The sequence below is a fragment of the Rhinolophus ferrumequinum genome, chromosome 6 (genome assembly GCF_004115265.2).
Source record: "Rhinolophus ferrumequinum isolate MPI-CBG mRhiFer1 chromosome 6, mRhiFer1_v1.p, whole genome shotgun sequence".
NCBI classification, from domain to species: Eukaryota; Metazoa; Chordata; class Mammalia; order Chiroptera; family Rhinolophidae; genus Rhinolophus; species Rhinolophus ferrumequinum.
The window spans coordinates 60,638,261-60,662,849 of NC_046289.1; positions in this window are offsets into that span (position 1 = coordinate 60,638,261).

Here is a 24,589-nt window from a genome sequence, read left to right on the forward strand (position 1 = left end):
CCATCACTCCACTAGTGGCCCTGCCAGGGACTTTTCATCTTTTCCTGAGTCCATTTCACCCCAGAAAATTATGCATTTTATCTATATTTTCAAATTCATTGGCAAAAAGCTGATTTTGCTACAAAACTGTCTCTTTACTGTCACTTTAAAAGAAGCAGCTTTTATGGTTTTATTGATCATATATTGGTTTCCCTAATCCCTTCAACCTCAGAAACTTCTGCTTTTGTCTGTATTAATTCTTATATCCACTTTCTTTGGGTTATTTTTCCCCTACATTCTTGAGTGAAATGTTTGCTTTATTGTCCCTCTTTCCTATTTTTGAATAAATAAAAAATATTTCATAAAATTTTCTTCTTAGTACTACTTTAACTGCATCTTTAAAACATGTTCTCATTTTGTTACTTTCTGAACGAATTTTTTTTTAAATTAAAACAATTAGCCTAAGTTATTTATAAGGGTAGTGGATTTCTAGGAGTGTTTTTTTTGCTACTTTGTTAACTACTTATTATTGCAATAGACTTAGAATGTGACATTGTAATTTCTACTTTTTTTATTGTTCACTTTCCTTAATCAAATTGTGTAAGTTAAGGTTGTTAATTGCTTAAATCATGTATATCCTTATTTTTGGCCTACTCTGATCTTCTAGTTTCCAAGAGAAATATGTTAAAATTCCAGTGTGATTGGTTTTGTCAATTTTTTATTTCTAAAAGTTTTGGCTTCATATATTTTGGCATGTTCTCTACATAAATATTTGACTTATGTTGGTGGGATATGCCTCTTATCAATATTAAATTTACCTCTTAGCTTCCTTTAATATTTATATTCTTGTGACAGTATTTGCTTAGTTTTTGTTTATTTGTCTGATACTTTTTTATATCCTTTTACTTTAATTCTTTCTGTGTCATTTTACTTAAAGGGTCTTATTACATCATTTTTTCTTCTTCACATTTAGATCTACTAGTTTAGGAATTCTTTTGTAATGATTATAGTAAACTTTGCAACCATATTATCCACAAGTATTTAAATACTAAGTTTGATTTGTTTTTTTTTCCTTCACTACTGTTCCTGGAAACTAAGAAATAAAAATATACATATACATCCTTCAGAATTTGTGAGACATGGGGTAAACTAAAACTAAGTCATATCTCTGAAATGATCTTCATTATCTTCATACTTAAATAATGTGGGTATAGAATTCTAGACTCGATAATTTTCCCTTAGCAATTTCCTTAGAAGTGTGGTTTTTAGTATCTTTTGATTGCCTCCAAGAAAATAATAAATGTCTTAACCTGCATCTTCTAGAAAGCAGAGCTGGAGTCAGAGATTAATCTTTAACAGATGACATCTTTTGAAAGGTGCAGAGCCGGGGCAATAAAAATGAGGAAAAAAAGAGAAGTGAGGTAAGCCAAGACACAATGTGACAGGTTACTGTGCTAGCCACCGGCTCACAGTGTGCCATGGAGAATTATCAGTTGTCTCAACAGGTGTGAGCCAAATTTCTCTGGAAAGTTTGCAAGGACACAACGTACCTTTGAACAGTGTCTGTATGAAATTGTGTGCCCAGTTCTCTCCTGTTTTCCTGTAGCGAGGGTTCATCCCATGGGGTGAGCTAGCCCTCGCACACTTTCAGGTTGTTACCCTGCCCCTGCAGCCAGGGGGAGCCAATTCCCAGGCCCCATGGTGTGGCATCACGTCCAGTCCAGAAACGTAGGGATGACTAAGAGAACGAGAAGGCTCTATAGCATCCCAATCCCTTCTAATTTACATCTAAAATGAACCACGTCCCTTCTTTTCTGGAATATCTCCAGATTCACCATATGATATTTTCCAAAAGCCCCTAAATTGTAGACTTCATAAGGAGTCTAATATCAGATTTCATTGAACAGAGTCCAGAGTTACTATTTTAGATCCCATGTTAGTATTTTCTGATTACAAATTTTTACTCACAACTCTCGGAAGTATTTATTATGGCTTCCAAGTAAATCATTCTCTATCCTGTATTTGTGGTAATGGATTTAAGTTTCTGAGTTACCAACTGACATGTGACCCTACTGAATTTTATAAGGTATGTATAGAAAATGGAAAAACTTGTCAAAAACTTCTGTGCTTTTGAGCCTGCAGTACCCAGGACTTTTCCCAAATTTCCCAGAAGCAGACCCTGAGATTAGAATTCATGTGTAAGTGACTTATTAAGGAAATGTTCCCAAATGGCACTATTTTGTTTTTTTCTTATGGCAGGATGGAAGGAGAACTGACTCTGGGTAGTAAACACGCAAAGTGACATATAGATGATGTATTACAGAATTGTACACCTGAAACCTATGTAACTTTACTAACACTTGTCACCCCAATAAACTTTAATTAAAAAAAAAATGTTACCAGAGAAACCAGTAAGGAAGTGGGGTAGCAGGTTAGGGATAGGGAATAAGCTAAGGCAGGGAACACTGATAGCTGCAGGACTATGAAAGCCCAGATCTTTTGCTTCAAGCTAGGGCAAATGCTGAGAAATAACTAAGCAAAGACCTTCGTGGGGATGAGGGAGTAAACTACCAGGCATTTCTGACTTTCTGTGCCTGCATTCTGAGCACTAGCAGATGGCAGTTCTTTTAATAGAGCTGCAGGCACAAGCTGTGGGATATAAGAACACATCAAAACCAGGAGAGGGGCTCATGGAAAAAGCAAAAGGAATCCAAAGGGAGCACTAACAGTTTCCACTATAGACAACTTCCTTGCTTTCTGGGGTGAAGATATTCCCCTACTTAAAGAATACATGACTCATTGGAAAAATAGCTGAATCCACTTTTGGGAAGGATTCCCGTCTTATTCTAAGGCAAAAAAAAAAAAAAGGACCTGGAATACTTAGAGACTATAGACTGGACAATGGAGAATACTTATTACTACTGCATTGTTCAAAGTCTTTAGCTGGTGCTTTTCAATTGGCAGAGATAGAAATATTTTTAAAGGGATAATAATCTTATTTCCAATTCAAGTAATTGGTGAGACACACCACGACCTCCAAAATGGCAGAGTCCATCTATTCCTAGATTCCCATATCAAACTCCATCTCATCCTCCCAGCTAAACTGCTTTTCAACTACCTCTTTTTTAGGCCCTCAAACAGAAACAAAAAAGCCAATTAACCACCTCATTCCCCACAAGCCAATGAAACATGATCATGTCCCAAAAGTTGGTCCTCATCTAGGCAAAGGCTTTTCATCCCTCATAGTGGATTCATCCTTCTAAGGGTGACTGAGATGATGACATCACGACAAAACCTGGCCCACTTTCATGGTCCTGAGGTGAAACATTCACAGGTGGATTAGGATCTCCAAGATAATGAACTCTACTGGGCCAAGAGAAAATATTCAAAATTTAAGATTTGACTTCAATGCACAACAGTCACAAAATCTGGGTCTAAGGGCAGAACATTAATTCAATGATTCATAGCTTGTTCCCCCTGGCATTTCCCCCAGGACAGCAGCTCACACTAGGAGAGCCATCCGTTGTCTCTGTGTATGTGTGCCACCATGCACCTTCATTCAGTAAAGGCTGGTTTGGGCCTGAAAGGATCTCAACCTGTGCTCTAATTACAGTCGGTATGAAACCAGATTTTCTTTCTGCCTCAGTGTTGATTGAACCCTAGAGACTAGTACAGGAGGGGCCACAAAGGTACAAATTGGCTTTGAAAGTTGAAGGCGAAAAGAGTTTCATGTGAGGAGTATTTGAAAGTAAAAGAGATTGACCTCAGAAATGTGTCAGTTCCACTTCAAAGAAATGAATGTTACTCTTTCCCTTAGCTGGTCAAAGGGGAACTAGAGCATAGTGGAAGCAAAGCTCTTCTGCACTCCCACAACTTCCTTGGATCAGCAGACTCACTCTGAACAAGGTTGTATCTTGTAAAAGATCACCATCCTAAAGACATCTGGACTCCCAGCCCTCCAAACTGGAATCAGAAGTTAAATGTCACCTAATAGTCAGCTTCCAACTTACAACACAGATTAATGTGCAGCAGGTCTCTTAGAAAGTTCTTGGGAACAATGCCTATAGGAGGGAATGAAAAGGATCGGCAGAGATAGAAGTTGACCGGCGATGCCATCATGACAGAACCCAAAACTGTAAGGCTCTCTGAACCTAGGATGATACTTCAAAGCTTTCCTAAATTGGAGCTTTATACCTTCACATCAGTGATCCACTGGGTGCAGTCTACCCCAGGAAGAGGGCATGACTTTCAAGAAGGCAGCTCTCTTCAGGTGAGACAATGTCAATATGGTCTGATAGCTGAGGATGCACTGTCTTCCCACAACACTCCTAGAAGCTAGGGTAATAAGTCTTTTGTTTCTATAGGGGGATTTGGGTGGTATATGATAGCTTCCATTACGAACACCTTACTAGCTAGTTCCATAACCATAAACGGTCTCCCAGACACCCTTTGTCCTATGGTAATACCATACATTATATAAATAAGCCAGATTAATCAATTCCACAGGAAGATTCTCTTTATACAGTTGATTTGAGTGGCATCCCATCCTACATCATGCCTAGCCTTTCAGCCTGCGTCGCAACTTGACAAATCTTTCCCTTAGTAAGTGAATGTAAATTGTCTTGATGACTAAACAGGAAAGTTGTAGTGCTCATCCAGCTAACATCTGCTACACCCATCTTCCCTCTACCTCTCATTCTGTTCTTTCCCTTCCTCGGATTCCCCTTTAGAACCACCCTCTTGTGCAAAGAAATTCAGAAAACCTGAAAAATTGATCGGGAGTAAATATAACTCTCAAGGTAGTCTAATTTCTCATTCCATTAGAATACTTCATGAAGGAGGTTACTATTATCTTGATATGTTCTCTAGCAAAGTCTCAACAACGAAAAGTTAGCAGTCAGGGGAGACAGGAAGAACACTAAACACTGATTTTGAAATCCAAAATTCTACTCAGAAAGTAGCATTTAACAATAATATTAAATATATTTAAAATGAAAATTCTGATGAGAGTGTTAAGGTCAGTTTGTAAATTATGTTAAAAAATTTACCCTAAAACTGAAGCATATACTGATAAGGGCCATACAAAATTTTATAAGAAAAAAAAATTTTTTTGAGGAAATTTCAGGTTGGATATTCCTTTGGAAAAACCTCATAATTTCTTACAAGGGTATGTTCTGGCAGGAAATCAATATTTCTCTAAAAGAATGGTGCCATGTCTTTGAAATGACATTTTTTGAAGATGAACCTGCTATCCTCTTGGAATACTTAATGTTCCTTTGCTTTATTTTCAAACCCTAATTAAAATATGCATGTTCTAGAAAAGTGTGTTCCACTAGGACCCTGGGATGATGCTTAAATCACTGACTTTTGACAAGCTACTGCTGCAGATGGGGAAGCAGCAGGAACAAAATCCTGATGTGTGCTTGTGTGAGTGTATTTTGCTTCTGCCATGTTTTTATTATTATTATTATTATTATTATTATTATTATTATTATTATTAACCATGAAGGAGAAGAGAGCACCATCTTGATGCAGTGATACACTGCCCTGACTACATGAAGCAAGGTAGGGGGGAAAAAGTATCCTGTGTTATTCCTTGATGTTACACTGAAGCAATATATTGGGTCATTCCTTGGCCCAGGTGTTTGTGCCACAGATAGTGATATAATAACAATTACCATTCTTGCTATGATGCCACCAAGAATCCCTGAGGACCACCACCAACATCTTAAATGAACCATGGTAGAAATGTACAAATGCATCTACGTTCAGATATCTGGGTAAGTCAACCAGTCAGTCATTTACATTCAACAGGCTTCTACAACCATCTAATTATCGCAGGATTTAGTCCATTTTACCTCCTAGGTAATGCGATAGCTTTGCACAGTATGGGTTGCCTACACTGGAATACTGCAAACAGCTCTAAAATTATGTCCAATGGCTCTTAAGCTTTGTGGTGAAACTTTCTCTAGTACTGTGTTTGAAAGTCGGTGTAGCAGGGCACTGCCAAGAAGATATCTGCTGTTGGGTTAGACCACATGGTTCATAAAATAATCTCAAAGGATTTGGAGAAAAAGACAGACCACCCCTTTGTTTGTGTCAAAATTTCCAGGGCTCATGGTTTACTCAAGTCTTAGTGGCCTAAGCAACTGGATTATTGATTGAGGATTATTGCAGGCAATCCTCAGAGCTGGGATGGACCCCACCACCACTTAAAATTTGTTTTGGATGTCAAGATGGATGATACAACACACGAGCCAAGAGGGTATGAAAAAAATGTATTACTCACATAATGAGGCTTTCTGGAGAGAGCCAAGCAAGACCCCAAGCATCTCCAAAAATGGCTTGACACAGGCCAGAGGAGAGACTGGCTTGGGTTACACTGGGTTAGAGGGTGATGCTGGAGTGAAGATTTCAATACACAAGCTGGCCCTTCTGTGGTTTGAATTTCTTACTAGCACCAAAGAAGAGAGTGGCTGGGCTAACTTATTGGCTTGCCTGGATGTGCAACAAGAGGGGAAAAGGGAGGGGTGAGGTTTGAAAGTTACTAGCAAACATCAAAAACTGAGTTCAATTCTTGATTACAACTTACCCTAATATTTGATGACTGAAATGTGCCATGTTTCATTTAATTTAATTTGAACTTAAATCAGCTATTATTAGCACTCTATGAGGCCTTGTAGCCTGAAGCCAGTAGATGAAAGTTCTATTACTACCCTATTCCAAAGCCCAACATTGAATATTTTGAGAAGTGACATTGTATTCCTTGGTGATTATCAATAATGTATAGACCTTCGAAGGAAATAACTGTCTTGATGAAGCCACGAATTGTGGCTTTACTATGTGCAGAGATGTGTATTAGGTTGATTTATATTAGGGGTACCTTTGAGGCAAGAGATTCCCAGTTTTTTACCCACAGGGGGAACCTTGGATAAGGAATTATTGTTGCTGCCATTGGCCAGAAAGATGGCCTGACCATTGGCAATGGCCCAAGAATATGTAAAAGTGTACAGAGAGGGATAATTGTTGGCCACAACAACCAGTATGGAGATGATAGCCTGAAGATCAGTCGATATGGTGCGGTGACCCTTGGGTCTTGTTCTTTATTAGAGATGTCCCCGTTAAGGAATAAAGAGCAGCAGCTCTCCAGTGACCTACATTACATATGATAGTAACACTGTTTTCTCTAAAGTGTGCAAACTCCCTTTGCTATTCACTCAGTTGATCCCAGACGCAATCCCCTAGTATCCAAAGTGTCTAGAAAAAGGGTGACATCCTTCAACACTGTGACATCTGGCAAGGGATTGAGAACAAGGGAGGCTACTGCTCTTGCAGGTGGGATGTACCACAGGGCACAGGTTTGGCTCTATCCTGTAGGTGCTATTTTCATTTTAGCAAGGAGGCATAAATGTCTATGCTGACCTGGTGGGGTGCTACTTCCGTGATCCAAGGCATAATGGACAGCTTAGTATAGAGGATCATGGGCTCAGGGCCTGTGAGAGTCTCCATTTCCAGGAAAGCCCAACATGTGATCAGCAACTGCCACTTTAATGGTGTATAGCATGGAGCCAAGAAACCCATTTTTTGTACTAGAAATCCATGGGCAACTTATGGCCATCTCCAGGAGACGTGAGGGGAGGTTGCTATGGTGCAGGAGTCTCTTGGGAATTATCAGTTGTATTGCAATTTGGACAAATTCCAGAGCTTTTTGTTATATGGAGCCCTGTTCTAGATAAGTCGATTTGTGACTAACAGTATAAATGAGCTTAAGAAATATTTATAAATGAATAATATGTTGCCTACAGAACCCAAAAAGGCTTAGAAGATGTTGGGCTTCTTTTTAAGTTGTGGATGCTGAGAGAGTCAATAGTTATTTCTTGACAGTCTCAGGGATGGTGGGTTCCTAAGCTTGACAAATAATTACTAGGAATTTAACTGACGTGGTAGGATTTTGTCCTATGTGTGGGCCAATGGGCAGTTCCCTTTTATGAGGTCCTCTGTGATTATATGTATATCCTGAATGAGTGGGCCAAATAAATCCTTAGCTGAGATTGTCATCAATGTGTTGTACAGTGTGTACCTATTCTCCTGGAGAAATGCTGGATGTGGTTAAAATCTTGCCTACAAAGACTGTGTGAAATGGCAAAGCTGTTGAAGTACTCCATGGAGAAATGAGTAAATGTGATTTTTGTCCCTTCAGGTGAAAGCAAACTGCATCTGAGAGTCTTTTGAAATAGGCATTGAATAGAGCACATTAGCCAAATCTCTGACTACCACGTATTTACCCAATTGGATGGAGTCAATAATTAAAGAATATTAGCTATAGGGACCTTAATGGGTAGGCAACTGCCATTAGGTTGTGGTAATCCACTGTGTGGTGCTATGCACTTTTTTCAAGTTAAATTGAACAATTCAATGGAGAAGCTGGAGAGAGTGACATTGGCATTATAGTGGCACAAGTCATTTCTCCTTTTTGTCCCCCATTGTCATCAAGAATTAGACATCCATCCACAAACAAAAGCAACTTTGTAAGAGTTCTGGGATCTAGAATTATACACCAAGGGTCCCAAGAGGTCTCATGTACCTGTGCATCCTGTACTAGACAGACAGAGCTCAGTACAGGCTGTGGAATGACTGGAGCAGTGAACCTGCCCCAACCCCTCTTGCTGTGATCAGAGTAAACTAGAGAATGCTGATCTGAACCCATAAACAAGAAATTGCAGAAGTCCAGCCTTTGCAAAGGGAGATTACAGTACATCATTGGAGGAAAACAAAACAAAATATTCAGACACAGAGGAGACAATAAGAAGACTTTTACCAGCAACTGCCCAACCACCAAGGCAACACTGGATGGAGCTGAATATCAAGAAGGAGCTATCTCTCCCACAGGGGAAAAGGAGGGCAGTGAGTTAGTAACTGGCTACCCCAGTGGTGTGAGACACAGCTGAAGAAACCTGTTTCTCTCCTGCAGCACCCAAAGTACTGAGGCAGTACCTCTATGACTAGGAGGAGGAAGGAGATCAGAAAAGAGGCAGATAAGAATATCAAAGGGCATTAAAGGGACTTGGCTCTTCCTGACTCTATTCAGCAGGAAGTCCACCCAAAAACCCCCACAACCATGGATCTCCCTACCAGTCTCCCAGGACCCAACACCCTGAGTGTAAAACCTACACATTTCCCTAGTCTCTCAACCAGCTCCTTGTGCGTGCTCCCTAGAGCAGCAGCAAGAGCAAGTTCCAGTACACAGGAAGTACACTCAGAAAAAAGGCCAAGGTGTGCATATGAGAGAAAGCACAAAATTGAGCTAGAGTGCCACATTCTGGAAAACAAAAGGGAGGTTTCCACTAGTCAGGCTAGTGAGTTGTAAGAACCAGAGAAGACATAAAAGCTTAAGAATTGTGCCACAAGAAAAAGCAAGAAGAGAAGAACAGGTGTACCCACAGAAAGGCAGAGAAAACCTCAGTTAATAACACCAAGGAACAGATTACCCATCAAAGGCAACTAGCAAAGATTTAAGGAGGTGTCTGCTACTTCAAATGTGAAAACAGCAATACAAAACTGTATAAAGAACATGAAAAATCAAGGAAATGTGTCATCACCAAAAGATAATAATTTTCTAATAACTGAGCTCAAAGAAATAGAATTTTATGGTCTAGCTGATGAAGAATTCAAAATAGCTGTTTTGAATAAACTTAACAAGCTATTTTTAAAAAGAACAGAAAGGCAATTCAATGCAAACAAACCAGAGGCTCAAATTGAGAGATTTTCTAAAGAGAGAGAATACTTAAAATAAAACAAAACAAAACAAAAAGCAGAAATCCTGGAGCTGAAGAAATCAATGAATGATATGAAAGATGCAATAGAGAGCATCTGCAGTAGAGTAGTAAATGGAAGACAGGAGTTAGTAGATGGGAATTTTGAAATAACCAAGTTAAAGAAGAACAAAGAAAAAAAAGATGAAAGCAAAGAAAGCCTACTTGATCCCTGGGAAGTCATCAAGTAAACAATTATTAGAATAATCAGGATACAGAAAAAAAAAAGGAAATGGAAACACACGTAGGAAAATTTATGGGATGCTGCAAAAGCAGCTCTGGGTTAACAGCCATAAATGCATAAATTAAGTTCTCAAGTAAACAACCTAACTTAAAACATCAAGGAATTAGAAAAATAAAAACAAACTAAGCCAAAAGTTAGCAGACAGAAGGAAACAACAAAAATCAAAGCAGAAATAAATAAAATAGAGACCAGAAAAACAGTAGGAGAAAATTAATGAAATTAAGAGATGGTTTTTCAAAAAGATAAATAAAATTGACATGACTTAGCTAGACTAAGAAAAAAAGATAGAAGATTCAAATAAATATATAGGAAATGAAAACAGCAGGTATTACAAGTGATACTACAGAAATACAAAACATCATAAAGACTACTAAAACAATTAGGCCAACAAATCGGATAACCTAGAAGAAATTAATAAATTTCTATAAATATACAACAAAACAAGACTGAATGAGGAAGAAATAAAAAATGAGCAAGAAGATTGAATCAATAATCAAAACATCCCAACATAGAAAACCCCAAGACCAGATGGCTTCACTGGCTAATTGTATCAAAAACTTAAAGAAGAATTAACACCAATCCTCAAACTCTTCCAAAAAGAAATAAGAGCGATCAACTTCCTAAATCATTTTACAAGTCCAGTATTACCCTGATACCAAAACTAGATAAGGACATACAAAAAAACTATAAACTAATACGTCTGACAAATATAGATGCAAAAATTCTTAACAAAATATTAACAAATCAAATTGAATAACATATTAAAAGGATTATACAACATGACCAAGTGGGATTTATTACTGGGATGCAAGGATGGCTTGACATGTGCATATCAATAAATGTGCTACAACATATTAATAGAGTGAAAAATAGAAATCATGTGATCATCTCAATAGATTAAGAAAATGTCTTTACAAACTACATTATTCATTTATGATAAAAACTCTCAACAAATTGGGCATAAAAGGAACATACCTCAACATAATAAAGGCTATATATTACAAACCCAGATGTAACATTATATTTAATGGTGAAAAATTGAAAGCTTTCCTGTTAGATCAAGAATATGACAAAAGTGCCCACTCTCACCACTCCTATTTAACATAGTACTGGAAGACCTAGCTACAGCAATTAAATATGACAAAATGATAAAAGTATGCAAATCATAAAGGAAGAAGTAAAACTATCATTATTTGCAGATGATATGATATATGATATGATCTTATATAGAGAAAATCCTAAAGACTCAATCAAAAATTATTGGAACTAATTAATGAATTCAGTACAGTTTCTGAATATAAAATCAACATGCAGAAATCATTTGTGTGTCCATACACTAATGACATCTGAAAAAATAACAAAAACTATCCATTTACAACAGCATTAAAAACAATAAAATACTTAGTAATAAGTTTAAACAAGAAAATGAAAGACGTATACAATGAAAAGAACAAAACTTTGATGACAGGAATTGAAGAAGACAAAAAAGTGTATAGATAGCATGTGCTCACAGATCTGAAGGATTATTATTGTTAAAATGTTCATACTACCCAAAGCCATCTATAAATTCAATATCATCCCCATCAAAATTCCAATGGCATTTTTTACATAAATAACAAAGCCGTCCTAAAATTGGTATGGCGCCAAGAAAGACCCAAATAGCCAAGGAATTCATGAAAAAGAGGAACAAAACCAGAAGCATCATATTTCCTGGTTTCAAATTATATTACAAAACTATGGTGATCAAAACAGTAGGCAGTAAACCTAAAATAGATAGAAAGATCGATGAAACAGAATAAAACACCAGAAATAAACCCTCACATTTATGATCAACTAATATTTGACAAAGGTTCCAAGAAAACTCAATGGGGAAAGGATGGTCTCTTCCACAAATGGTGATGGGAAAACTGGATAACCACATGCAGAAACATGAAATTGGACCACTATCTTATACCACTATTCACAAATATTAACTGGAAATGGATCAAAGACTTAAATATAGACCTGATACCACAAAACTCCTAGAAGAAAACAAAGGAAAGAAGCCCCGTGGCATCAGTTTTGGCAATGATGTTTTTAGATATGACACCAAAAGCAAAGGTAACAAAACCAAAAATAAACAAGTTAGACTGCATCAAACTAAAAAGCTTCTGCCCAGCAAAATATTTTTAAAAATGAAAAGGCAACCTACAGAATGAGAGAAAATTTTTGCATGCCATATATCAAACAAGGGATTAATATTCAAAAATATAATGAATTCACACACTCAAAAAAAAATCCAATTTAAAAATAAGCAGAGGAACTAAATATACATTCTTCCAAAGAAGACACCGAAATGGCCAACAGATATGTGAAAAGATGCTACATCACTAATGATCAGGAAAACAAAATCAAAACCACAATGAAGTATCACCTCACACCAGTTAGAATGACTATTACCAAAAAGACAAAGGATAACAAGTGTTGGTGAGAATGTGGAGAAACGGAAACCCTTGTACACCGTTAATGGGAATATAAATTGGTACAACTATTATCAAAACATGGAGATTCCTCAAAAAATTAAAAACAGAACTAACATATGATCCAGCAATTGCATTTCTGGGTATATATCCAAAGGAAATGAAATCACTATCTCAAAGAGATATCTGCATTCCCATCTTCATTGTGGCATTATTTACAATAACCAAGATATGAAAACAACTTAAGTGTCTATCGACGGATGAATGGATAAAGACCACACACACACACACACACACACATACACACACACACACACACACACTGGAATATTATTCAGCCATGAGAAAGAATGAAATCCTGTCATTTGCAATCACATGGATGAACCTGGAGGAGATTATGCTAATTGAATGTCAACTCTAATTGAAAAAAATAAAATTAAAAAAAAATAATAATTAAAAAATATTTTTTTAACAAAAGTGGAACTCAAAAGCAGAGAGTAGACCAGTGGTTATCCAGGGGCTGGAGGTAGGAAGCGGGGAGGAGGGGGAATGGAAAAATGTTGGTCCACGAGTACAAATCTGCAGTTTTGTAGGATAAATAAGTCTAGAGAGCTAATGTACAGGCATGGTGACTTACTTAATAATATACTGAATACTGGAAATATGCTAAGAGAGTAGATTTCATGTGCACGTGCACTCATCACACACACAAAAATGGTAACTTTGTGAGCAGATGATATGTTAATTTGCTTGACTGTGTCATTTTTACTATGTATATTCCATCGTGATGTTTACACCTTAAATATATACAATTTTATTAATAAATTAGTTTAGAAAGCTCGCTAGCATTCTATGTAGTATTTTATAAGCAGCATTATTCTGTGTGAAATCAATGTGTCATGTTTTCAGTATATAATAAAACCTTTCTAAATCTGAAGACAAGGTAAGGAAGAGTATTTCATACTATGGCAATAGAATTGGCTCACTATTAAGTTTCATTGATGCCCTGCAAAAGGATAACAAAAGGTAAAGGCAATGAAATGTAAGGTTGAAGGCCAAAGAGAATGCTTTGGTAGATTTCAAAAAGGCCTTATCTTGTACAGTGAGATATCAGAAGGAACACCAAACTCAGGATTTAATAATAAAAAATCACAGAACTTCAAGAATGAATATCCAACCAAGAAGCAGGTCTGCTGCACAAGGCTGAGACATATGAGATGAGAACAGCTAGGTGGATGTACCTGGAAGCTTTGGCTCATTAGATTTTTCTGAACTCTCAGAACTTGCAGAGGTACCCATGCTCCTTATTAAGAACAAGTAATCCTTCATGTGGGAAGATATTTTAGAGACCTGTTACTCAGAAGGCAACAGAAGGCCCTCTCAGAATCTCCTGTCACCTCCTTCCTAGCTGCCAGATCAATAACTCAGGTTAAGTTAACACTGCTGGACATATGCAAGACCTTATAAGGGAGGAAAGGGCTGATATCTTCAAAGATTTGTAAGAATTAGCCAAATTATACTGACAGGAGCCAAGGTAATAAAAGTGGGCCTTATTTTAAGAAAGCTTGTTTTAAGGGGCACGAAGATAAGACTGGATAAGGGAGAGTTTATTGATTCAGGGAGCACTCTCTCAGGATATGAGATTTATACCTTGAGAAGAACACGAAGGGATGGTATAAATTACTGCTAGAGTTTCACCTAGAGGAAAAGGATGATCCACACTGAGTGAAGTTGCAATGCCTGTGTTTTCATGCCAGTTGTGAAGAAGCAGAAGACTCAGATCTGCTGTGCCCATAGTTAACAACACTGTATTGTGCACTCGTTTGTTAAGAGGGCAGGTCTCATGTTAAGTTTTCTTACCACAATAAAAATAAACAACATAAAAAGAAGTAGAAGGCTCAGGAAAAGGGACATTGCTGGAATTAAAATATTATATGAGATCAAAAGTCCCACCAGCAAATTACGTTACATGAGAAGACAGAAAGGGCATACTATTCACCAAGACCATCAGAATGTTCTAGTGAGGAGACACCAACATCATTTAGAAATTCAGCCAGGGTTGATAGTAGAAGTTGTCACAGAGCTTGACTTATTAGTAGCAACAGGGAAGAAGGGGCCCCAATGCAATACAGGCTAGTTGGTAGCACACTTAACTTCCAGAAGCCAGGATATTTCAATTATCACAGCAATAAGCAACCTCATAGTGACATCCAAGGGGGCTTGGCCCATAGAAGGTCATAGAGATGTTCAATAGGACATAGTTGCCTAGGGAAAAAATAGATAGGCAGCCAATGAGGGTTCTGCTTGAAAAATATATAATTAAAAGAAAGAAAAAGAATGGATGATTAGGAAGCTAAGATGATCACCTCAATAAAAATATTAAATCCCTTGCCAAATTTCCAGACTTAAGCCAGATTTCAGACCCATAACCTGATGACTAAAGTGGTGACCAGGTCATCATGATGAAGGACCCTGAAACATTACAACAAGTATATACTGACATGATTCCACTGGTTTTTCCCAAGGAGACCAATGTCATTTACTCAGGTAGCTATGCACTGTAGAAAACAGAATACTCTCATAGCTCAGACCCTATAACTAATGGCCCTCAAAATGTTTTTGATACCCAAAGATCTAAAGCACTGTCATGGTTCCCAATTAGAATTGGGGGCATTAAGGTTACAGGTAATAAGTGGAGTCCTGGACAAAGTTCATCTTATGGTGAATTTACTAGATCCATGGACACACTAGGTAGTCATTTCCCCAACTACCTATGATATAACTGAAATTGATATATTTGGCAGTTGAAGTAACCCTCATACTGGTCTTGGTCTTCCCCACCATTATAGCTGTTCCTCACAAACCAAATAGAAGTTTCTGAAACTCTTCCCAATTCCCTGGCTGGTATATGAGTAAATCAAGAACAATATTACAGTTCATGGGAGGTAGGGAGTGGTAAAGATGGTGTCACAATTTAAAATGTAAAGAATGAAAGGCTGTTGGTTCTATCATATCCCTCTTTTATTTCCTTATATGTCTCCTGCAAACACCAATGAGCACAGATGGATCCTGAAGAATGACTGTAGACTACTGCAAGTTCCTCCAGTTGTAGCCCCAATCATAATTTCCATGCTGGTTGCAATGTCATTAGTACAGCAGTTACAATATTCAGCTACTGATTTAGAAATGGGTTATTTTCTATCACAATTAAGAAAGAAGGCCAGACACAGTTTGCATTCATGTGAAATAGATAACCATACATTCACAGCAGAGGCTCGGGTTTTCTAAAGCAAAGATAAGCCGTCTGCAGCAGAGAATTACCCATCTATTGACAAACATCTCTTGGCATGTTTCTGGGATTTTATATAAATGAGTGCTTGACCATGAAACACCAAGTGCCCATGCATCCAGAAGTGTCCATAATGAGCTGGATCCTACCAGACCCTCCAAGACAGCTGTTCTCCCCGGACTCTTAGTCTCCTAACTTTCACCAAGTGGCTTTTAACCCTTTGAATCCTAAAGAGTTCTCCCTTTACTACAGCTTTATCTTTCGCACAACAATTGACAAACCCAAGGGATTTTCTTTGCCTACAGCCACCCATATTTTCTCAGAATCTTGCACTTACTCTTCTCTGCCAGTCCCTCCTGAATTCCTCTGTGTGCCATTGGGGCTTACATGGTATTGAGTCAAATCTTCATTGGCCTGTCACCAGAGCATTAGTGAGTGTGTTGGAAATTGTAGTTTTCACAGTTCCTTTCTCATTATTTCTGCCCTGAGCAGTATCATTCTACTTTCTTATTTTGGTTTGGTTAATTAGGAAGTCATCAGGGTCTCTCCTTAATTAGGTAGTAAGAGTTTCAGCCAAAACCTTATTATATGTAGCCCCATCTATCATTTGTTCCAAATGGATCAACCTATATCTCTATTTCCCATTTATATATCTCCTTATTTATGCTAGATGTTCTTTCATAAGTTGAGATCTTTTCAGCCCTCTAATATAAAGTCAAAAATCTTAGGACTACATGCAGACAGTTTGAAATGTTCGTAAGAGTGACTAAATGTTTTAGATTAATTAGGCCAAAATTCTGAAATGTTACTCTTCAATGTCATGCCACTGAGATGCTGAATGAGTGCTTATAACCTGAAGTGGAAATGTGGAGGTTGATGGTGATGGGCCTTAATCATTCACTACTTGAGGTCAACATCGTCCCTTGGCCAGAAGTAAATGGTTATTTCCTTGGGCTTAGTAAAACTCTGAGAAAAGTCTGCTTTTTGGATACCTCTTAATTTTTCCAACACATAGAACAGCTCTTCCTGCTGGCTGACCAAATATTTGGGACCATGTCTCTGAAGATGTCCTCAAGTTTGGAGCTTTAGAGATGCTTTCATAGCCAAGGCTTGTGATCCTCTTGCTGATGTAGACTGACCTCATCTTCCACTGTTCATCCACGTTATCATACAATTTTAAGGTAAGGGACTTAGAGATCACTTTACAGATTGTTACCCTTTCCTAACTTAATCTTGTATTTGCAGAATAATCACTTTCCTCTGAAGTCCTTAGCAAGTCTACATTGATGTTCGCTGCACATCTTATCAAGAATTCCATGCAGCTAGAGCATGTTTTTGATTTCATCATTTTCACAGTTCATCAATATGCCTCCAAACAACAGTGATCTTGCTATCCAACAATCGTTCTTTGTAGCACAATTATGTAACTGCCTTTGGCGCCAAACTTAATTTATTCTAAATCTAGAGGCAGTAATTTTTCTATAATCAAAACATATACTGTACTGAGAATCAAATAACTCTAAAATTCCCGGGCCTAAATTACACTGGCTCCCTAGCCCAAACCTATCTAATGTCAGGCTCTCAACCTGTCTCTTTGTTTGTCTCATCCTTCCAGTGATTTTCTCAAAGTCCCAGGTGAGTAGAAGAGCATCTCATAGTACTTCTCCATAGTACTTCTTCCAAACAAACTAGGAAGCAGCCAGCTTTTCTTGTGGTTCTTTTTCGGTTAACAACATTGCTGCCTTAATTTCCCAAACTAGAAACTTTGCAGACAATCACTTTTGAAAATGACAAATAATTAGATGAGACAGAGATGTAAAGTATTGTTTTAGTCTACCTCACCTTTCCAGTACATTCTCCAACCTCCATTCTCATTGTACTGGATTTAGTTTAGGCTATAACCCTTTGGACCATTTCAACAGTCTTCAGACTGCTCTCTTGACATCTACTCTCTAGTCTTTCCAGCCTATCCTCCATTTTGCTGCCAAAGTGAACTTAATTCACACATATCCTGCTTGGAAAAACAACTTTCAATTCTTGCTACAAGTAAATAAGGATTATTTCTCTGATGTATTTGAGGAATGATTCTATGAGGTTGCTTCAGATAAGTTATTATCCCCAATCCACCAAGTCCTGGAATGTTTTACAAGGTCATGAACTATACTTGAAGTATCGGATAGCAGAATGTTATTTAATTTTGAGAGTTAACTAAATATCATTTGCTCTCTCTTGCTCACTAAGAACTTTAGCATCCTCAATCTTGCATTCAACAAGTTGCTTATATATCTGTTGTTTTTGCTGATAGTTTTGCATAGTGGGATAATTTAATATGTATCTTAGCTACAAATCCATAAGGGCATTGGACATTTGCATAGAGACCCAGAGTTACTGGATCTTACTTTCTGAACTCTTTCATGATCTACAGGATCAGACAGGTTTACATTTGCTGAAAATATATTTGGGTAATGTATTTTACCAAACTACAAAAGAGAGACATATTGACTTCTGTATAATACTGCAGGGGCAATCATTTAAAGAGAAAGAAGACACTTTAGTCAGAGATGTAGGACATTGGGTTATGTGGTTACAACCACAAGTGAGAACTCTAGAACTTCCCAATATGCACTTGAACCCAAAGACCAAAAGTATTGAATAGCATTTATAAAGCCCTATAGGGTATAAGACACTGCTAATTAGGTATTAGGCAGACATACTGATAACGTTAGATTCATTTACTGTTTAAAATATCAAGTGATGGCATAAATACCATAAGAGAAGTGGAAAGGGCCATGAGGACTCCAATATCCTGTTCTTTGAAACTCAGAACATATATTATAGTAATGATGATATATCAAGAGTGGGTATTGAAGGCAAGACAAGAATATTACACAGAATAAGTAGAAGGCATTCTGCATGAATCAAATGGTATGAATATTGTAAAAACATCTGACACTATCAAGTGAGTTGTAAGTAAACTGGACCAGAACACAAGCTCCATTATAAAAGTACTATGAAAAGATTTCTTTAGTCAACCCTTCCTCCCTTGCACAAGACATTGAAGTTTACCCTTTGCCATAAGAAGTCGACCCATTGCCTACAGAAATATAAACACTTGAGGCTTTGAAAAGGAAGTGATGATCAGAACTGTACTTTACAGAGATAAATTTGAGCAATAACAGAAAAGTTCCATGGGGGAGTGAGAAGAACAAAGAACAAGCAGGCTTTTAGAGCAGTCATAAGGGACTTGTGATTTCTGACAGTCTCTTGGGGCAGTTCTTCTCAACTTTCCAATAAAAAAATCTTTAAAGGAACAAAGTCTATTTTAGAGAGGGATTCCACCAGCATGGAAGTAAATGCATACTTCAACCCTCCTCCACAGTCTTCCCCTAGATTATAGATTAAAATTTCATATAACAAGATTATTTAGCAGTCGACTCTTTGCCTCAAAAATCATTACCTACAAGTAGAGTACTGTGTCCTTCTTGGCCCCCATCAGTAAATTTTTTTATAAATATTAAAAAATGGTAACTCCAAGAAAAGGGAAGTTTAGGAACCCAATTGTAAAATTATAATCCCAGCATTTGCCTCCAGCTGGGTTTTTCACCTGTCTTGCCAACAGTGTTCTGACAGACATGATATTCCTTGGAATATAAAATATCCTATAACCATGTAGTAAGGGTAGAGTGAGGGCCTTCTATCACTACTGAACTGAGATAAAGATGAAAATCCTGCAACACTAATAATTGGATAGGGAGCTATGTAAGACTGCTTCTCTTCCAGCTGTATATCTGACAAGGGGATTTGAGTAGGGCTGAGTGCAATACACATAACACATTTAAACACATCTTTAGTCAAGCAAGGTCTCATATTGGTTTTGTTTTGTCTAACCAGTGAAAAGCATACTGAAGAAAAAGACATATCATTATAAACTCAAGAGGAGCAAACTTACTAAAAATTACTTTCTATAAAACTTAGGAAATTCTTTGAGGAAAAATGGCTTGTCATCCACACTAAAATGCATGAAAATGTGGTCCATAAGGAATGGAAACAAAAAGTTATAAGAAATTCAATAGGTGAGATGAGAGAGAAAAAAGAGAGAGAGCCTACAAATGTAGTAGAATAATTTAAATCTGCATTGAAAGGATAACTGAATAGCATATAAACTACAGACAAGAGAATCAGTGATGGGATGGCCGGATGGTTTAGTTGGTTAGAGCGTGAGCTCTTAACAAGGGGGTTCCCGGTTTGATTCCCAACTGTGCCCTCCACAACTAGATTGAAAACAGCGACTGGACTTGGAGCTGAGCTGAACCCTCCAGAATTAGATTGAAGGACAATGGCTTGGAGCTGATGGGTCCTGGAGAAACACACTGTTCCCCAATAAATTTTTTTTTAAAGAGAATCAATGATATGGAAGACACACTTGATAAGTTTTCCTTGAATGTAGGGAAATGGGTCAAAGTACAATAAATGTTAGGATGAGGTGAAAGAGCAGATATCCATTTTCCCCCATTAACATAATTATAGATTTTCAGGAATAATAATAATGGCAGCAAAATAACATAAAACTTTTCTGAGATGAAAACCTTCATATGGGATTAAAAGTGTTCTTCAAATTCAAAGTAAAATTAAAAGAACGATGCTTAGAAATATTTTAGCTAGGCTTTGAAATGACAACTGTAGGAAAATACTATTTAAAGTAAATACTGATCATATCTGTTTCTTACTGGTATAATTCAACTTAAATTGGGGGATTTTTTGGTGACAGATAGTGGGTTTTTTATTTATTTGTTTCATCTGAAAAAATGGCCTTGACAAGTCTCTCTGAGTATATTGCAAAGTCACACATATGGGATAAAGTACAGATGTAAGACAGTTGAACAAAGAATTAATCCTGAGAAAATCACCCTGAAAGCAGCTCAGAGATAATACTGAAAATAGGTGAAAGGGAAGTAGGAACATAAAAGAAGCCCCAACATATGTCTAACAGAAGTTCTAGGAATAAAAAGTGAAGCAGTACATAAAAATAAAGCTATGGACTTCCAATTTGAAGATTTGTGTTTTTCCTCATTTCCAGCAAAGTTTTAACCAAGATCTAAGTAGAATCGATAAAAATAAATAAATCCATATCTAGAAAAAGTATAGACTTTATTTATGATACTCTGCAGATTATCTTAGTCTAATTGCCATCCCAGAAGACAGCTCATCAACATAAATAAATTTCAGGAGAAAATAGACTAAAATTCTCAAAATTCGGAAGTAAATATAAAACGTATAAATTTTTTTGAACCAGTTAGAGTACTTCTCAAGAGTAAGGGAGCAAAAGGCATTTTCAGATGCAAAAGGACTAAGTTCTTTCTTTCAATAGAATCTGTGGACGTGGACAGTAAACTCAATTAAGTAATTGCTACAGCAAGAAGACAGGAAGAAATGGAATGCCAAACAAATGATGAGCAAAAAACTAAGTAAAATACTGGTAAATATAACTAATATCTGAAATATTATTATTTGAAAGGTAGAACTAACTTTATAAACATTAATAAAAAAAGACAGAGGAGTGATTTGATATCTTTAGTCTCTTCCCAAGGAGAAAACATTAGCATGTAGTCTATACTGTGTAACTATAGACTTTATTATAAAATATAATTTTAAAATCTCTGTTTAAAATTTAAAACAATGAAGGATAAGAAATAGAATTTTATCAAGCCAAGAGAAGGCAAGAAAGAAAATGAATAGATGATAAAGACAATACAAAATAAGCTATTAGGTATGTCTAAATATAGCAGTAATCACAAAAATGAGTGGATTCAACTCACTGTTAAGACTATCAGATGAAAAGCAAGAAAACAAAACAGTTATGTTTCAAATAAGATATGACTAAAATGAACCAAATAAAATATCTGATCTTTTAAAGTCCTTTTATTTCCCACCTAAATTATCACACCCTCCCAAAGAAAGCTAGTTCAAAGATATCTTTTAAAATTGCATTTAAAAAAATAAACACTCCCAGTAGCTCCACACAAAACATGGAAAACATAAGATGAGACATAATCTTTAGAATTGTTCCTCTAGATAATAGGAGTTTCAGAAAAAAGATAAGCTAAGGAAGAGGAAATTATCAAAAATACTAGCAAAGATTTTTCTACAACTGAAGCCCTTGATAGGAAAATTATCCATATTGAAACAGTATTGTTTAAGGATAAACACAAGATTCTATGTGCTGCTAGAAAAGAAGAAAAACAGGTCATCTACTCCACGGTAAACGTTAGAGTTAAAGAGCTTGTTAGCACAATTCCAAGAAATATTAGGACAGTAACTCCTATTTTGAGTTTGCAGCACTGAGTTCAAGGATATTTTTGAATCAGGTGCTACTGTCCTAGAGAATCCGAGGATGATAAATGAAGATTTTGTGGACTCTGGAGGATAAATGAGTCTTAAGCGGACTGTTGTATACTGTAGTCACATTATACATTAAATTAGTCAACCTAACCTGGATATCTGCCTAGACCAACTCATCTGGTCTCACTCTATGTGCAGGACCACTTCAACTTTCTGTGTGGAAGTCTGGGACCTGGAGGAGGACGATTGTGCCTCCAAAAGTTCTGATAGGTTGTTTCCTCCCACACATGCCATTGCCTGAAATTAGGCGCCTCATAGCATGGGAGTCAGGATTTGTGTTCCTTTCTTGGAGAAAGTTGCTGATCTCCCCTCGGAGTATTGTCTACACTGAACTAGAAGAGGGAAAGTCAATACAAGGATGCATTACTGAGTGGATTTAGTACTGTAGGTGGTTGATGCTAAATATTGTGGGAACCACTGAAGAGTTTGTGAAGTATGAGTACATCTCAGAACTGCTTCCCCAAGGGATGAAAGGTATTTATCCATTGACTTCCATTCCCCATCTGGTTGAGGATTGCTCCTTAAGGCATGAATTTCCCCACACTTCTGAGTTGATTATGGGGATGGCTAGTGGGCTCTTCACAGGGTCCCACATGAATGACATCAGAAGACCTAAGCAGGAAGCAAGAGACTCACAGTGCAAATTTGAGGAGAGGTGATGTTGATGGAAAGCAGATCAGAGTTGGTATGAAATTCTTGGCCATAGACGTTGCTGGAATCAGATGAGGCAGAGACGACGTGAGACTTTATACAAGAGGAGTCTGATACAGGAAGCCTAGCACATTCATTAGCTGTGTCAACAACATTCGTGTAGTCATTATATGATGTCTGTTGGACCTACACAAAGCAGTGAAGACATAATGAATTGGCTCTTACAAAGCCAATTTGTAGAAGAAATGTTCCTTGTTGTTCCCTATCACATATTTGTGAATAGTTCCTTTGTAAATAACCCTTCCTTGAATTATCCTATTTTGAGTGTACCATCTGATTTTTCTTGGGTCCCTGACTCAAAAATGTAGAGCATTGTTCTGATGAAGCAAATGGAGAATATCCTCCACACAACTTATTGACTCACAACTCTTCCTATGAATAAAGTAGTGTGTGAATCTGATTCAAATGCAACTTCATTCATGCAGCAATGCTCTTCTTTGTTGTACTCATAAATGTTCTGACAATACTGATCACAATGCACCTTTTTTCAACTTAATTATTGAAAAGATTTCTCTTTGACAACACAGCTCACAAAATGAGTTTTTAGTGATAAATGAGACAAAAAGCATTGCCCAGCATTTCTTCCTCATGTGCTATGCATATGCTGGAATTGGTTGTGTCCAACTATAAAAGCAAATCATCGGCTAGCACATAAGTGACAGTAATTGTTTTTCCACATTGTATGCCATAGATATAAGCCTGTACCCAAAATGTCTTTTTAATATAGAAATTGTACCTATAACTTGTCCTTTCTGTATTAGCTTTTATTTGTCAACTTTATGGGTGGTTTTACAAGCTTCTTAGCAAGAGTAGGCAATGTGTTTGTATTTTCTGTAGGTTTTATAACTTTGAATAATGCTTCTCATATTCTGATTTCTTAGTGGTAATCAATTTTGTGCTAAAAAGTATTATTTTATACTTTTCCTAAAAAAATTTTGTTTGGTAGAGTAGTCATTGTGCTTTGTTTAAGAAACCATGTAAAAGCTTTAAGTGTTTTGTGACAATTTCTTTGAACTGTACTCCATCCAATACAATCAATATTTAGGTTCTTCTTTAACTTTCCTTAGTTGCTTATGTAAAATAATCACACTAACCAAATCACTTTTTCAGGAGGTATACATTTTTTTAATATATATTCACTGTGATACTATAAGATTATTTATGTATTTAGCATTATTTTCAGTTGTAGTAATGGTTCCTATTTTATCCCTACATCATTTACTTCCATTTCTTTATGAGCTACTTTTGCACTATTGTGGAGCTACAGACTTTAGTAAACTGTAGATATAAAAACAGCAAAGAGAAATTACTATTCATTTGTACAGGTATATTATGTTTTGCATAATTGTGTTCTTAAATGCAGTGCATCTTAGCACATGTGCAATTTATTAGTTAATGTTAGCTATATTTGTTAATGGGATGCATTTTATATAATTTATGTAACTGTTTACAATTAATACTCTTAAATGTAAAATTAGTCAATTCTTCAGAGCAGGAGCTCTAGATGAGTGCTTTTGTCTTTTGTTTGACTCAAATTGAAGTAAATCATAAGAAGCATCAGTTCCATGTTTAAGGAACTTACATAAAGTCATTTTATTTAAATGCTCCATTTCTCAGTCAATTTGGTGGAGTTGGTAAATGCTGTGTTTGACTCCTCCCATGACCACATCAAAATTACAACTAAACTACAGAACAA